Source organism: Nelumbo nucifera, chromosome 1 (assembly GCF_055504915.1).
Source record: "Nelumbo nucifera cultivar China Antique chromosome 1, China Antique-T2T, whole genome shotgun sequence".
NCBI lineage: Eukaryota > Viridiplantae > Streptophyta > Magnoliopsida > Proteales > Nelumbonaceae > Nelumbo > Nelumbo nucifera.
Window position 1 is genome coordinate 1,354,178 of NC_142649.1, and position 16,107 is coordinate 1,370,284.

General features: G+C 37.2%; 1 long non-coding RNA gene and 1 pseudogene across 4 annotated transcripts; one reads left to right on the plus strand and one right to left on the minus strand.

Annotated features, from left to right (window-relative positions):
• Positions 1-881: 881 nt before the first annotated feature.
• On the minus strand, positions 882-11,568 carry LOC104586099 (uncharacterized; annotated as a pseudogene). Of its 3 annotated transcripts, none has more exons than XR_016085672.1 (3): positions 11,300-11,568; positions 10,078-10,179; positions 882-1,751 (listed from the first exon to the last, which is right to left on the minus strand). The product of XR_016085672.1 is annotated as an uncharacterized LOC104586099, transcript variant X3 (transcript). The 3 variants fall into 3 exon arrangements; XR_016085671.1 differs by having other exon boundaries at positions 10,078-10,191; XR_016085670.1 differs by lacking the exon at positions 10,078-10,179 and having other exon boundaries at positions 11,300-11,567.
• On the plus strand, positions 1,764-10,066 carry LOC148802840 (uncharacterized). The gene is made up of 3 exons (XR_016085673.1): positions 1,764-5,421; positions 5,784-5,848; positions 5,999-10,066. It is a non-coding gene; the product is annotated as an uncharacterized LOC148802840 (long non-coding RNA).
• Positions 11,569-16,107: the final 4,539 nt, after the last annotated feature.

The window sequence follows — 16,107 nt, forward strand, 5'->3', positions numbered from 1 at the left end:
GGACTGTGAGTGTTCTTGGGCGATATTTGGTTTGAGAATGAAACAGAGTTAAGGTTGTTGAGGCAAACGTGCTTGCTAAATTTGTGAAAGGCTCGGTTTGGAAAGAATGCAAATACAAAGATCATTAATGTGTGAAAATGCCAAGCTGGTTTAGTTTTGAAATGATAATTTTGTACTCTTGCCAAATAAATTTTAGTTGTGATATGTACAAACACAAATCCTGAGATTGAAATATATCTTTTTAACATTGATCAACTTTGAGTACAAAGTCTACTTTGTTCTCATTATGAATGTAAACACGTCTTAAAATCTGTGTTTGCTGTGATTTTCAAAACTGCACTCTTACCAAACACTAGCAAAACTGATCAAGAGTGCAAATATACACTGAACTGACATTTGCAGTCTTCCCAAATAAAGCCTTCCAAACTTCCTATTTTTCTTATTTTCTATCAAACCAAACACAGAATGTTTCAATGCTTATGTACATATTTCCATTGTATTCATGCATATGCAAAGCATATCAAATATATGTCCATTTCTTACCTTACCTGACACCAATACTTTGAACATGACCCCAAATCCAAATGGAGCCTTGTTTTTCGAATAAAAGATTCAGCATTCAATAGATCCAACCCACCCAAACCGGTCTGTTCAAAATGGAAAAACTTTGGCTGTTGGGGGTCAACAGCCTCTGCTGTTGAGAACATTTTTGGGAATACCACGTTACCAGAGTGGGGTAAAATAGTAATTGCATTTTAACCATAAACATAGACATGAGTGTGAATTGGTGAACGTGTCCAGCCTAAAAACGCTCTCAACAGCATAGGATGTTGGCCCCTAACAGCCAAAGTTAACTCGTTCGGGAAGATCAACAAGAACAATTCACTAGAAGCAAGAATTCCAAATAAATGGTTGAGTACATCTCTCACTCGATGAAATGACTACTTGTGCATCACAACATTTAGCCGCATATACTGTATATTTTTAATATAATAATGAAGCAACCAAACAAGCCAAAAATAAGAACAAAATTTTGAAGCATCAATACCTCTCTGCCAGTCGAGAAGAAACTGCTCTAAGTTTTGAATAGACCTTACCTGCTGGGGACCCTAAAATAAGGCTACAAAGAGATTCCCTAGCAACCTTGATATTTGAGAAAGATCCTAGTATGTGAATCTTAGTATCAGCTATCGCAATACGTGTGGTTGTAGCGTTCTCAATTGTGAACTTTGTCTTACCCCCTTTACCAGACAATCTACCAATTGCACGAGACAAGTGTTCACCACGCAATGTCTTAACATCCTTGATCTCAAAAGAATCCACATAGAGCTCATCCACACGCAGTAATGCAAGCGCATCATTGACTTCAAAACCAAGCATGAAGGCATGAACAAAATCGGCACATTTCTGTAAGTTGCTTATATCAGGTGTGTCCGATCTTGTCTTCAACTCAACCTTGCGAGTCTTGAGATTCATGCGTATGTCAATTTTCATCTGTTCATAGATTAGAGTGTAGATTTCCATCCATGCCTTCTTGAGGGGTGTGAACCGATGTGGGGAAACAGAAATCTTACGAAATTGAACTCGTCCTTCAGATATTTCATGAGCCTTCAATGGCTCAAATTTTGGTTTGACCGGAAAAATTCCAGATGCAACATTTGGTTCTGAAACCTTCTCGACCTCCATGGAAGAGGATCCACTGGATTGCATGGTAAAATTCTGTCACAAGTCCAAAGTTTCCAAGGAGAAACCTAGCAATTGCATAAAATTTCAATCAGAAAGTTGAGGCAAAATAGAGAGGGTATGTGCAACTAGAGTTATAAAATTATACCCAGAAACAAAAGAGGTTGTGACAAAAATACATACTTCTAAGCAATATAGAATTTTTTATAAAAGGTGAAGTATCAAAAAGTTACAGGGACTTCCAACCCCAAACACTTCTGTACAGTGAGAAACTGTGGAAAATTAACTTCTTCATTGATTACATTAGAACTTTCCAAATAAACTTTTTGCAAAAAGAAACTTCCCTCTGCGGGCAATCCCCAAAGCAGTGAACTTTGTAAAAGTGTCTAGAAAAACATAATAGAAGAGTCAAGACTCTCATATATCTGCCTTGAATGGGAAACCTAATGGTTTATTTTGGGGATGCTGGTTAGCGGATGGTATAAATTCTAATGTTTCTTTTTCAAAATATATTAGCTTTGTTTTATGTTTCTAGGAAAGGAATAGAGCTGCTGCTAATATTGTAGTTCATAACTTTAAAAACATCTCGTTTTGCGAGGGTGTGGTATGAAATCTGTCCATCTTGATTGCTCAAAGTTTTGTATCAGGACAGGTTTATCTCATTTATCTAATGAATTAGTATCTTTATCCATCAAAAGAAATCAGTGAAAAAAGGACTAAAGCATGGAGCTTAAGAAGCAATGAACGAAGAGATAATCTGTGGACTACAATGATGAGTTGCTTAACATACAACCCACAGGCCACAGGAAAATACCAATACCTCTTTTCATGAGGTTTTCTTTTGTAGGACATTTATTAAGAGCTGCTGTCCATAGCAGGAAAGCAATCCACGAGGGAACCCTTTGAGTGCCATACAATCCTTGCCAGAAAGGAATTGATACCACAATTTGTAGTCTGAGCACCCCATATTTAATAGTGAATTCTCCTGACTTCTCCCTTTTCCAACATCTACTGTCAACTTCCTAAACCCTTGGATTGCAACATTGAAATCTTTGAAAATATTGCCACCTTCTCACCCATCAAACAACAACAACAACAACAACAACAATAATGCCACCACCTCATCCAATTCCCCAATCAAACAAATTTCTACAGAATTGCAGGGTCCAGATTGCCTTATCATTTACTATCTCATAGCATTGTCTAACCCTTGTCTCCTTGTCTTCAGTCATAATGTAGAGCTTTGGAAAAGGTCTCTCCAGGGCCTCTAATCAATCAGGCATCCTACCAAAACCTTAACCTGAAACCAACCCCAATCTTAAAGGAAAAACTTGAGCTAAAGAACTAAAAAGGCTATTCAGTCACCTTCCAAACTGAGCATCCAAAAGTCCAAAAGAAGGCAGCACCTGATTTGGATCCTAACCTCTATTTCTCAATTCAAACTTTATTTCTATCAAATATCTCCAGATATTGTTTTACTCAACACAAAATCACTAAAACCATTTACAGAGGACATTAAAGTGTTTCAGACTTCCTATGCACAACCTCCCCTGCTTTTTGGCTTACATACTGCATCTTAATTTACTAGATGAAAGGAATGGGAAAATAGGATTCATGAACCCCATATTGATGGGACAAGGCTTAGATGATGATGATGATGATGATTTTTCTGGTACCCTTCCATCCTTCCCACAAGAAATTCCTTTGGATTTGTTCCAGTTTTCTAGAAACTTTTGTATGGATGAAGAACAAAAGGAAATAATATGATGGAAGGTTTTCCAAAGTACTCTTTATCAGCATAACTCTCTTATTTTGAAATAGACCTTGCCTTCCAATAAGCAAGTTTTCTTTCCATGCACTCAATTATTAGATCCTACAATGCAGTGGATGTACATTTTAGGAAGGTAGTTAAATACCAGACACCATCACTTTTGCCAACTCTTCTACATTGAGGGTTCAAAGTATCGATACAGTCCAATATGCTAGATTGAGTGTTGGACTTTGTAACAGCATGCATTATATTGTTTTCTAGTTTTTTTAAACCTATTCAGGGGGTCAGTATAAGGACTGTCTATCCCGTGAAACAGGGTTTACCCCAAAACACCAAGGATTTCATGTATCGGTGATCCACCAATATGATACATATCAACCAATACGGGCCGATGCATTGCAAAACTTTGATCCTTGTCTACATTTTCCACTCTCCTCACCAGAATAATGGAACTCTTGTTTAGGTTAATATTTAACCTTGAGACCACTTCAAACCATCACAGTACCCAATGAGATAAAGTATCTGTTGTCTAGATGCTTCCAGGAAAAAATATAATATCATATGCAAACTGTAAGATTTTCAAATTTCTCCCACCTGATTCACTCTAAAATGTTGTTACAAGTGCACTACAGCAATGACTAGTTGTTTTTTCCTTTCTAGTCAATGTGATGACTAATTAGTGCCTAGGCACTAACCAAGGATTAAAATTTCACAATGTATCAGCCAATACATATCGTATTGGTGGGTAACTGATACGCAAAATCCTTGGTGTTTTGGGGTAAACCCTATTTCAGGGGGTAGACAGGCCTTATACGACCTCCCTGAATAGGTTTGAAAAAAAAAAAACTAAAAAAATATAATGCATGCTGTTACAAAATCGGGCATATCAGACTGTATCAATACTTTGAACCTGGGCGCTGACTAGTTAATAAAGAAAGTTCTAAATTTAAGATATTGATGCAATCTCATAAATTTAAAAATATAGACTAAATTATGCAAAAAAAAAAGAATGATATTGAACATTTAGTTTATAGTCTTTGTTTTGCAAAGAAACAGTCGGGCCATAGAGGATTGGATGGGAAATTACAGAGTGCAACTCCATACCAACATACACTGATTTATGTGCCATTTGTTTGTGCCCAGTTGATAAGGATCCCTTTCCCTTTTCTTTCAAACACTAGCCTCCCAGACTTACTTTGAGGTGGAGCACTATCCAACTCTCTTCTCTGATTTGCATGCTCTTATTTGGTCTGATGCAGCTCAGCTCAACCAAAAGGTGGTCTTCTTCGGTTGTACTGACGATTGGTTCACAGCCACTTGGTTCTTTTGCTGCCTCATTACCTTCTATGTGTTGTCCTCCAAGAACCATTTTACTCCATCTAACAACCAATGGTTAGAATTTTCTAAAACCCCCTCACCCTCCTCCCTAATTTGCATCTCATTTACACCATACCAATCTTTTTATCTTGTCAGCATGATAAATAATTTACCTTCCAATATCACCTTTGAAATTTGACTTTCCTTGGTGTCCTATGTCTTCAACCCATCATTGACTTGGCTAGTCAAACCATTCAACCCATCACCCGGTCATAATTCTGGCTCAAGTTAACCCCTAACCTACTAAAACATGACTAATCATTGACTCAACCAATAACCTAGTGATCAAGCAAGAGAATTATCAATTTGACCACTTCCAAATCAATATTCAATTTAGTAATTTTTATTTTCATTTTCAAAGGTTATAAATTATAGTATTTTTATTCTTTGAATAATTATATATTTTACTTGACTCCCTTTTTGTATATATTTTCTATTTATATTCATCCTGTCTGGCATCTCTATTATCCCCTTTAATTGGGAGAGAAGGATGGGAAAGAGTGTCTGTGGTAATGATTCCAAGACTGACAACAAAGAGAGAGAGACCAAAGAAGCTAATGGCAGCAACAGTAGTAGCGACAACAGCAACGGTAACTACAAGTCCCTTGTCTTTCTTCAATCTCTCTCTAAAGATTATAAATGAAAACTTAAGATAATATTCTAATCCAATGGTTGTTAGTTTTTTAACATCAATTTAGGGGCTATTGTTGTTTTGACTAATAGACCTTTTTTTTAATCAGTAAATCAGAAACCTTTTATTAATTAAAGTGACTTTGAAAATACAATGCTATAAAACCAATGATCCATTCGACCCATGCTATATAAAACCAATGACCCGTTCAACCCATACTATAAAACCAATGAACTGCCACCCAAAAAGAAAACCAGGTTGACCACTAGATCAGGTGTTAAACATTGGTCAAAAAAGCACTAACCACTTTTCCTTCTACAGGTAATGGAGGGCCATAATCTCCTACTGGCTTCTCACACTAATCTCCATTGTCCATCAGGAATCAGGTCAATTTCCTAATTTGAATCTCATTTAAAAATTCCAAAACCAAGCTTTCTATTCAATCACCATAATGAACCACTTCCCTTACAATATCAGACTTTGAAATTTGAACTTCATTAGTGCTGAAACAATTCTAACCACTTTCCTTTCTGTAGGTAACAGAGGGTCATCATCACGTACTTGCTCCCACACCAATCCCCATCATTTGTCAGGTTAGCCAATAACGCCACATCATTGACTTGTGTAAGAAACCCTCTCTCCATGCAGCAAACTTGCTTGAAATCTGTTATCTTCTTCAATAATGACAACAAAGGTTCTTTTTTTATTAGTAAGGATAAATTTTCTTAAACTTCAAATTGAAGGAATTACATCAAGGTGGAAAATTCTCCACCAGAAAAGACTTTAGATTTTTTCCTAAAGAAAATTTATCTTGTAGTCCCTTGTTTAGCCAATGTGTCCGCCATCCCATTTGTTGTTCTTCTCACCCATCTAAAAGTAGCATTCATCTCCCTTGCTAAGGATTCTATTTCACAGACTGTCTACCTATAAATCCATGGGATTTAGGTATTATTCTTTGTCCATGAGATAACTACTTGTGAATCCCCTTCCACCTCCAAGTTAAGAAACCCAAACTGCTTAGTAAATTTTAGACCCTGAAGTAGACTAGAATGGTTGAGTGGTCAAAGCACTTCAATATGGTCCCCAAGCTATCCAATTCATGAACTAATAATAAGCAAAGAACTTGAATGTTCACAAAAGTGAATCGCAATCAAATGGAAATTCAGACTTAAAATGAAAATACTACTTGCTACTATTCATAAATAGTAGAATTAAGCAACAACAATAGAAATGTAAGAGGAAGTAGAGGAGACTTATGGTTGTGATATGAATTAGATTACCAGAAACCAAAGAATTAAAAAATGAAAAAGAAAAAAGAAATGAACAAAGTAACAGAACTCTTAAAATTTCATCTATCCTCCTTAGATTTCTTAACCAGCAGTGATGGTGCCTTGCCTCCTTGCCACCTTGGCAGTGGATTGGAAAAATTCCCTTCTCTCAGCATAGTTTTCAAGGCACCAAGGCAAACCTAGGTGACAGGGGACCACTTAGTTGCCTAAGCATCGATTAATGTCCCATTTTTTTATCAATAACAGAACCAATTTTGTTAAAACAAGAAATTTAGTACAAAGAAGGGGGAGGGATAAACACTCTTAGCCCTCCCCAAAAGAAAGATTACAGTACAGCTCAAAATAACTCATTTCTTCCCACCCCTTGTAATTAGCAGTGTATTGGCAACAGCATTTGCATCTCTTTTGACCCAATTACAAGACACCTCTACCCCTTGCAGCAATTTAACAGATTTTTTCTTCTCATGGATGTAGCACCACCATCCCTCTTCCTCCTTTTTTTGAAGCCAACTAATTACAAGCTTCAAATCACCTTCTATTACCAACTTCCTGATATTCAGCTCTTTAGCCTTTTGGATCCCTTCCATAACAACCACAATTTCAGCTCTCAAGGAATCCCCTCCACCAATTTGGTCTAAGAAGAGTGCAATGATGTTTCCTTCTTCATTTTGAAAACTCCTCCAATGCAAGAAGGACCTGATTACCTTCACTACTACCATCTAAGTTTTTTTTTTTTTTTTTGATAGAAAACAAAAGCGCTACACAACACGGGGGTAGCACACCCCACAAAGTCACTACAACAAATAAAATCTAAGTCCCCAGGAAGACAAACAGGATCAGAAGCAACGACACCACCATAAACAGAGCGTGCCCTATTTGCAGTCCAGTCTGCTGCTTGATTCGCTTCATGGTACACATGCTTGTATCGAACTCTTATCTTCCATATGCTCCTTCATCTGCAGACAGTCCAAGACAATGCTTCTAAGGTTCCAAGGAGGAGTCAGGCCCTTGAGACATCTAATGACAAGATTCGAATCCCCTTCAATAATAATCTGGTATTCGTTGAAATTTGTGGCCAAGTTGTGAGTAGACCTGTTCATGGGCCGGGTTGGCTTGGGTTTGGGTTGGGCTTTGTATATGTATCAACAAAATGCACTCAGGCCGGGGCCCAAGCCTAGCCCGACCATCGGGCCTAAGTCTTGAGCCAGAGCCCGGCCCTCATATAAAGCTTGAATCCTAGGCCCGAGCACGGCCATAAATTTGAAAATAGAAAATTTTTTCTTTTTTTATTCAATAAAAAAGTGTTTTATTTATATTAAAAACCTTCAAAACTCAAAAATAATAAACATCTCACTATTACTTAGAAAAAAGGAGAACAACAAAGAAATAGTATTGTATATATATATTTTTATTAAATAAAATATATTTTTATTATTTAATATATAGTATCAAGTTGGGCTCGGGCTCAGGTCGGGCTTTTTCGAGAAAGCCCGAGCCCAAGCCCGAGCCCGCGGACCTAAAATTATGACCAAGCCCGACTTAATAACGGGCCTGGCAGGGCTAGCCCGTCGGGCTACCCAGCCCATGAACAGGTCTAGTTGTGAGCTTCCCAAGCCGCCCATGCCTCCACTACATTAAGCAAACTGAATTCATCGAAAGCCTTAAATGCTTTCTCAAGAATAATTTGGGGGGAGTCCTCTTATCATTGAAAGTCTTTTGGTTTTTGTTCTTCCATATATGCCAAAGGATACAAGCATATTTCTCCTTAAGACGGTTTCCTTCAATCACATCATTTTCGTGCACAACTTCCACCACTTCAAAACATCCATACTATTCCATTTAGGAAGTCAATGTTAATAACTGAAATCTCCCAAACTTGCTTAGAAGATGGACACTTAAAGAAGATGTGGATGAGGTCCTCTGGGGATCCACATCTGTTGCAATCTCCATTAATATCAACCCCCCTCCTTCTTAGGAGGTCCTTCGATGGAAGTCTACAATTTAGTAGAAAATATAAGAAAATTTTAATTTTGGAATACTATTTAATCTCCATACTATTGAATCCAATTCAGTTTGAGTCACTCAACTACAGACAGTCCCACACCTGAGATTATAAGTCACTTTAAGTTGAAAATCCCCTTTGGATTAAGGCTCCAAACTAGATTATCTTCCTTATTACCTTTAGGGTAAATGTTGATTTAATTTTATTCCAAATATCAATAGGAACCAATGTCCAAATCTCATTTTCTTTCCAAATTCCTCTCTCCCTCTCTCTCTCTATCAATGAAATCGCTTACTAGAGCATTTTCTTGAATTTCCTGCAAAGGGTCGAAAGAATCAATCAAGGGGCATTTACAAACCCAATTATCCGTCTAGAATATAATAGCAGCCCCATTTCCAAAAACCCACTTAAGGCCCATTCTCAAGAGCTCTCTGGCCTCCAAAATACCCCTCCAAACCAAAGAAACACCCTTCCTTTTCTTGGCTTCCCAAAGATTTTCTTTCCTTAAGTATTTTCCTCTCACAATTTTAACCCACAGATTATCCTCCTCAATAATTATCTTCCATCATAGCTTTGCAAGACTTGCTTCATTAAACCATTTGAGGTTTCTTAACCCAAGACCTCCCCATCTTTTAGGGGTACACACTCTTTTCCAATTCATTAGATGAAAGGATTTTTTACCACTATTATTATCCCACAAAAGATTTCTTTGAAAATTTTCAATTTCCTCGATGAAACCATTAGAGGGCGGGGACCACAATGGCCTAACCACCTCCTTAGCTGGAGAAGAATCAGTCACTTCTCTCCACTTTCTCATCACCTCAATGCCAAGAACATCTCTGAAAATATCCAGCCACTCCCCTCCACTTCCTCATCACCTCAATGCCAGGAACATCTCTGAAAATATCCAAAGACTTTACCCAATGGACTACCTTGATGGTGATAGCTTGGATGGCATCTTCTATACTTGATTTTTCATGGAAAAACGTTTGATTCCTCTCCTCCCAAATTGTCCAACACACGGCTTCCCTTGTACATCTCCACAGTATTCTTCCCCTCTTTTTTGAAAGCATCACTTAGTGTCAAGAGAAAAAAAAGAATAGAACAAAAAGGGGATGGGCCCCTATTTTTGCCATTGAAATGGAAGTAAAAGAAGGATAGAGCCCCTATTTTTGTCTTAGAAGAAAGAAAACGTGAAAGAAAAATCTCAGAAATAATGGAGAAGTGTTTCAGCTTTAAAAAAAGGATGAAGAAAATTTTTTCTTCCAAGAAAAGAAAAAGAATGGGTGGACACCTTTTTTTAAGAAGAAGAAGAAGAGCATACCTTCTGCAATTCTGCAATTGGTTGATTTCCCTTCTACAAAGACGTAGAACCCCTAGCAAAGATAGACGTCAAACTCGTTTCTTCTTCAAGGTCTTCGAATATCTACCAAAAACCCTAACAAAATAAGAAACTAATAAAAAATTTATTATCTTATGAAAGAAACAAAAATAATGATTTGGTATATCATGCTTATCTTTATATTATAGACTTAAAATATAAAAATATAAGAAATATATAAGCCTTGGCAACTTATGTCTCCTAGTGAAAGAGAAGAAGGCAGTGGCAGGTTTGTGAAAAAAGCCATCCAGGTTAGAAAAAAATTCACCTTGACAGTAGATTGTGGAAAAAAACCCTTAAGTGTAGCCAGCACCTACTCTACTTCTCCAACTAATCTAATCTTGGCAAACAGACTACAATTAGAAATACTTTAAGATACTTACAGCAGAGTGGAAATACACCCTCCCAAGCCAATATTGATGCAATAGTTGATCTCAAAAAGTGGTAAATGCAACATGGAATAATGGCTTGATTCTTATGTATTATCCTCTTCTTCTGAATAATATTTGGAATTTTTCCAACTGGATCACAATAAGAAAGATGGAGCTCAAGCATTCTAACATAGGTGAAATTATCTTTAACAAAGAAGATACCAGACTTTTGGACATGGAATTCTTAACAGGGAAATATAAGATTTTTGGAATCATTAACTTCCATTGCCGCACATATAATGTTAAGGAATAATCTGAAAATGGATGTGTCTGCTATTTCAATTGGGAAAGATCGTTTTCAAACCTCGCCCTGTGACATCAATGATCGAGAACCAAGAATATAAATCTATTTTAAGAGTAGCATGAAAAATATTGAATCACGCCATAAGAAACCCGCACCATAATATTCTCTACCTATAACCGATTAAAAATATTCTCCTCCCAAAACACTCGCGGGAGAATCTCAACGTAGAAGAGAGATATCAGGCAAAACCTATAATATTCTCTGTCTCCACATAAAATAATGCACCACCTTCCTTGCAACTTAAAAGAATATGAATTTAAAAAAGATGAAACATTAATAAGGTAAGGAAAAGCAGTAAGGAGATTAAAGAAACAAAGCAAATGAAAGAGACTAACCAAAGAAAATTTGCAAGCAGTGAGAAATGAAACGATCAAAATGACAGTTGATCTTAAAAGGAAAAAAGAGGGAGACGGATGTAAGAACAGATTACCAGTCTCTCGATCCGAACTACACTTGAGCGGCGAAGCGGTCACCTCTAAAGCCGCAACTTGGATGAACGACCGAACCCCTGTTGGTGCGGAGAGAAATTTGTAAGTAGTAAAGCTCTTAGTGCAGATGTGCTACAGTTTTTCTCTCCGGCCTCCGCTCAACCCGACCGCTGGTCGGCTATAGCTAAAATGCCGACTCCGTTCCTACATGCCTACATTGTAGTTTTTTTGTTTTTCGTAAATTAGTGAAACCTTCCCTCAAGTTTCAAATATTGACACAAGGATCAAACTACCAGTATCGGGTATTTTATTGGTCAAAGGATTAAGGTATTATACGATACTCCGGGTGTAGGGCGTATCCAGGGATACCCATGGTCATGGATACAGGATACGCCACGATTGGATACGTATCTTATGAGTCAGCACGATAGACCTCTATATCGGGTTGTATCGCATTGTATCGATTGACAATCTGATACACAGTGATATAGAGGCATATACGCGCTTAGTTTGACAAAATTGTATATTGACTACTTTTATATTGTTTTTCATCTTTAATAAAAATTAAAAATTAGTATTATGAAAACTGAAATAAATAATTTAAGATTTAATTTTTCCAAAAAAATTAATAAAAACTAAAAATTATAAAAATAATATATTTCATCTACCTTAGATGATTTATATATTTTATTTTATACATAATTATACATTAAAAATAAAAAACATAGTTGTTATTTGAAAAAATAGAGTTATTATAACAAAATTCATGGAAAACATAAAATTATAATTATAAAAACTGAAATGAATAATTTAAGATTTAATTTCCCCAAAAAGTTTAATAAAAATTTAAACTTAAAAATAATTTATTTTATCTAGCTTAAATGATTTATTTGATTTATTTTATAGTTATATGTAAAATAAAAGCATTATATGTTAAAAATGAAAACATATTTATTATTTAAAAGAGTTGTTATTTAAATAAAAATACTAAATTTATAAATATTCCCAAAATTAAGTAAAATTGAAAATCATAATTATAAAAATTGAAAGAGTGATAATTACTATATGATGTTTGAATGTTCGAGTCCCGGTATTGTTTACTATAATATTTCTCTTGATCTTTGTATTGGACAAGTTGGATATGATACGTTTTGGAAATGTATAGATACGAATGAAAGATATAGAAATGATTGAGTACACTAGGAAAATGCATATAAATCACATAAATACATTAATAATACTAATCCAAAAGCTGAATTATCTATGAATAAGATATAAACACATAACAAATGCATACTTCAATATAATAAATTATCAATTGAAACAAAGCCTTAGGGGTCAATAACTTATGGTCCTTATAGTTAGCCCACCTAAAACTATTAATTGCTCAACCATGCATTAGCCCATCAACATGATACGCCACCTTGCGAGATTCCAACCTCATAGGAGAAATCCCCAATTGGGGGGAATCAGAAATGCTCATAAGACATTGATATAGATTCCCCCAAAAGCAAGAAGCAAGAGGAAATGATTTCATCCTTAGGGGAACTAGCAAAGAAAAACTTTGAAAGCAGGCTAATACAAAAGCAAAAGCAAAAGCAAAAATGCATCCACATCACTATGGAAATTACTAAGATTCCGAAAAAAATCCTAATCTAACTAGTAAACAGCCTCTTCCCATGACAAGAAGAATCGGATGAGGCACCAAACTTTTAATCCTCCTCCATCAACTAAGGCCATGTTTGGTTTGAAGGAAAATGTAGGGAAAGGTAGAGAAACCCTTACAAACTTTGTATTGGTTTCCCTGTCTTTCCCTACCTTTTCCTTCAAACCAAACATAGCCTAATAGTATATAGACTGCAGTAATCAGAAAGGTAGATTATCACCAACACTAGACAAACCAGTAATCACAAACACATCTTCCAAAGTAATGGAAAACTTCCCCCAAGTAGACCTCAATCTACTAGAAAAAAAGAGGATTGCGAGCATAAAATTACACAAACTCACAAGTTGCTCACAAGAAGAATCATAAGATCTCCATACAAAATTTAGAAATGAATGACCATGAGATTATCATCGAGAAGCCACCAACTCCATGAACTCTACTTTCTTGTTACAACCAAATGTAGCAATCATGGTTTTTAAAACCAGATCGGAGCTGAACCGGGCAGTTAACCATTCGAATCGTTCAAACCATTTGAACGGTTTTGACCTTTTCTTTTGAATTTTTTTGTCAGAACGGGCCGAGTATTCAGTTCAGACGGTTGGACCATTCGACCCAATAACCGAACCCCTGACTAGTTCGATCACCGGATTAGTTTTAAAAACCATGGTGGCAACTATATCAGCAACCTGCCACAGTCCAATAGATTTTAATCTACTGGCAAAAATAGGAATCGCAAGCATAAGATTACACCAACTCACAAGTTTTTTGCAAGAAAGACTCGAAATCTCCATACAAAATTTAGAAAATGTTGTTTTGCCAACTTCAAAGGGCATGAAATCATACGGTAACGGTAGTTCACGACCAAGATCTACAGCTAGTTGAAGCTAGAGGAACATGCTTCTACAGATGGTTTAGTGCCTCTACGGCACTACATTTACACAAGACCTTGCCCCATCCAACACATTAATTACAATACTAATATCCAAAACCCCAAAATATCATTGAAAAGAAAGAAATTTAGGATAATGAACCCTCTATACAATGGAAAAGAGAATAAGCGCAAGAAGTATACATAGTAAGGCACAAGAAGAACAAAGATATAGTATACAACTTAAGGGTCCGTTGTTAGACAGTTTTGTATGCCCTTAGCTTCAATCAGAATGATGTACTTGATGAGTTTATTGTAAATGAATAAAGATACATATTTGATTCATGTTCCCTTGGTATGTTTCTGTGTAATACCCTTAAACTGGACACTTAATGAGACTCGTGTTAGTTTAGAATGTTCACAGCCAGTGGGTCGGTCTGGGGAGACTTATCCTGACAAGGCTGACACTGTAGTGCCACCAAGTCGGTTGGGGTGGCTTGTCTCAGCTGCCAGGGTGAGACCCTAGGCACATACAGTGTAGGATTAATTGAATCTTTGAACTAGACCAGATTTCCAGTATTGCCCTGGACCTTGGAGATTGATGGGCAAAACTGGAAAGTTACACCCGACCCCTAGACTCGATTATGATACTGCACTAGGTGTCGGATTGGGCTATCTTTGATGTACCAATCAGTGAGATCCTTAGTGGGGGTCAAAACCTAGGTATGTTGGGACAGTCCGAGAATTCATCTGAGTAGGTGATCATAGTGATAGGATCAGCCCCTTTGTCGGACAAAGGTAATGATCGGGGATGCACTCTCTCTGATGGAAACCAAGACTGCCGGCAGCCGATTTCAACCGTTGAGATTTGTTTTGCAAAATATATTTTATATAAGATATAAAAGTATATATATATGGTTTCCAAAATGTTTGCAAGAAGGTTTTAATTCCCGGGATCCATATGAGTGGAGAGTGCAACACTGTTCCTTGCAGCCGAGGGAGAGGTCCTCTCTTGTCGGGCAGTGTATGATCATTATGGGCTGAGAGGTTAAGTGTAAGACCATTGAGGATAACACCTGATGGGCTAATCTTGCATCTGCCCACAGTCCCTGGGTGTTACAAGGTGGCTTGGCCCAGGGACCAGTTAGTGTAAGTGTTGGGCCCATAGAGCTCATTTGATGGGTTTCAGGGGGTACACTATCTTCAGCAGTGCATTCGGCCAGGCCTTGTAACAAAGGCTGGGCTGAACCCATGTGGCTGATGTGTAGATCAATGCTTGGGTCCCACGCCATACAAGGAAGCCCAACTGGGCAGCAATTTGAAAGGTTTTTCGAGTACATAACCTTAATGGGCCTTAAGCCCATTTCGAACTGGGCTGATTTGATCAGTCATCTAAAGGGGGCGAATTCTGAAGTGGGTCAGCTAAAAGAATTGGGCTTAGACCCTATCCACTCAGAGAGTCCAAGATCTAAATAAGATTTAGATATGGAAACCTCCTAATTAGATTAGGAGACAGCTGATCTGATCTGCAGATAAGATAAGGATTATCCCTTATCACCAAGGGACTTCTAACCCAAATATGATTTTGAATTAGCAACTCCTAATCTGATTAGGAGCTGATCCCTTTAAGATTATAAAAGGGGAAGGGGGCAGCAGCCTTGAAAGACACAATAACATCAATAGCATTCTTCTCTTTAAGAAAGAGAGATTAAGAGATTTCCTGCATACTGCGAATTCTCTTCTGCCGCCACCCTCCTGCCATTGCCATTCCTTCAGTTCGATCTCCAGTTCTTGGGAGCAATCAAGATTGGATCTTGATTTCAATCTTTTGGGAAAAGATTGATTAGAGCTGTACTCACAAGCCGTCCAGTTGATTCTTGCGAAGGGTCAAGTTCTTTTGAAGAACATTGCTGATTCTGCTCCATCCTTCACTGCGCCATCTTCAGTGGGAGCAGATTTTGGATCCCTCCTTGGGCGTGAACACCTCCATTGGGAGATAGTATTTCTCCGTATCAGGTATAATCCTCTCCCACTCCTTTTGGTTCAGATCTGGTTCAGTTTATGGTTCAAGATTGATCCTTGAAAATATGATTTTCTAAATAGGGAATACGATTCCCAGTTGAAGGGAGAGATAAAATTTTTGAAATTTGCCCCTTATTCTGCAATCTTTGGGCGTCCATAGGATGGATCTCTCATCCCTTCATCCGTTTAGTTTGTACTCGGAATCAAAATCGGAAATGAAATGGAAATCCTTTGGAATTGGAATCGGAATGGTC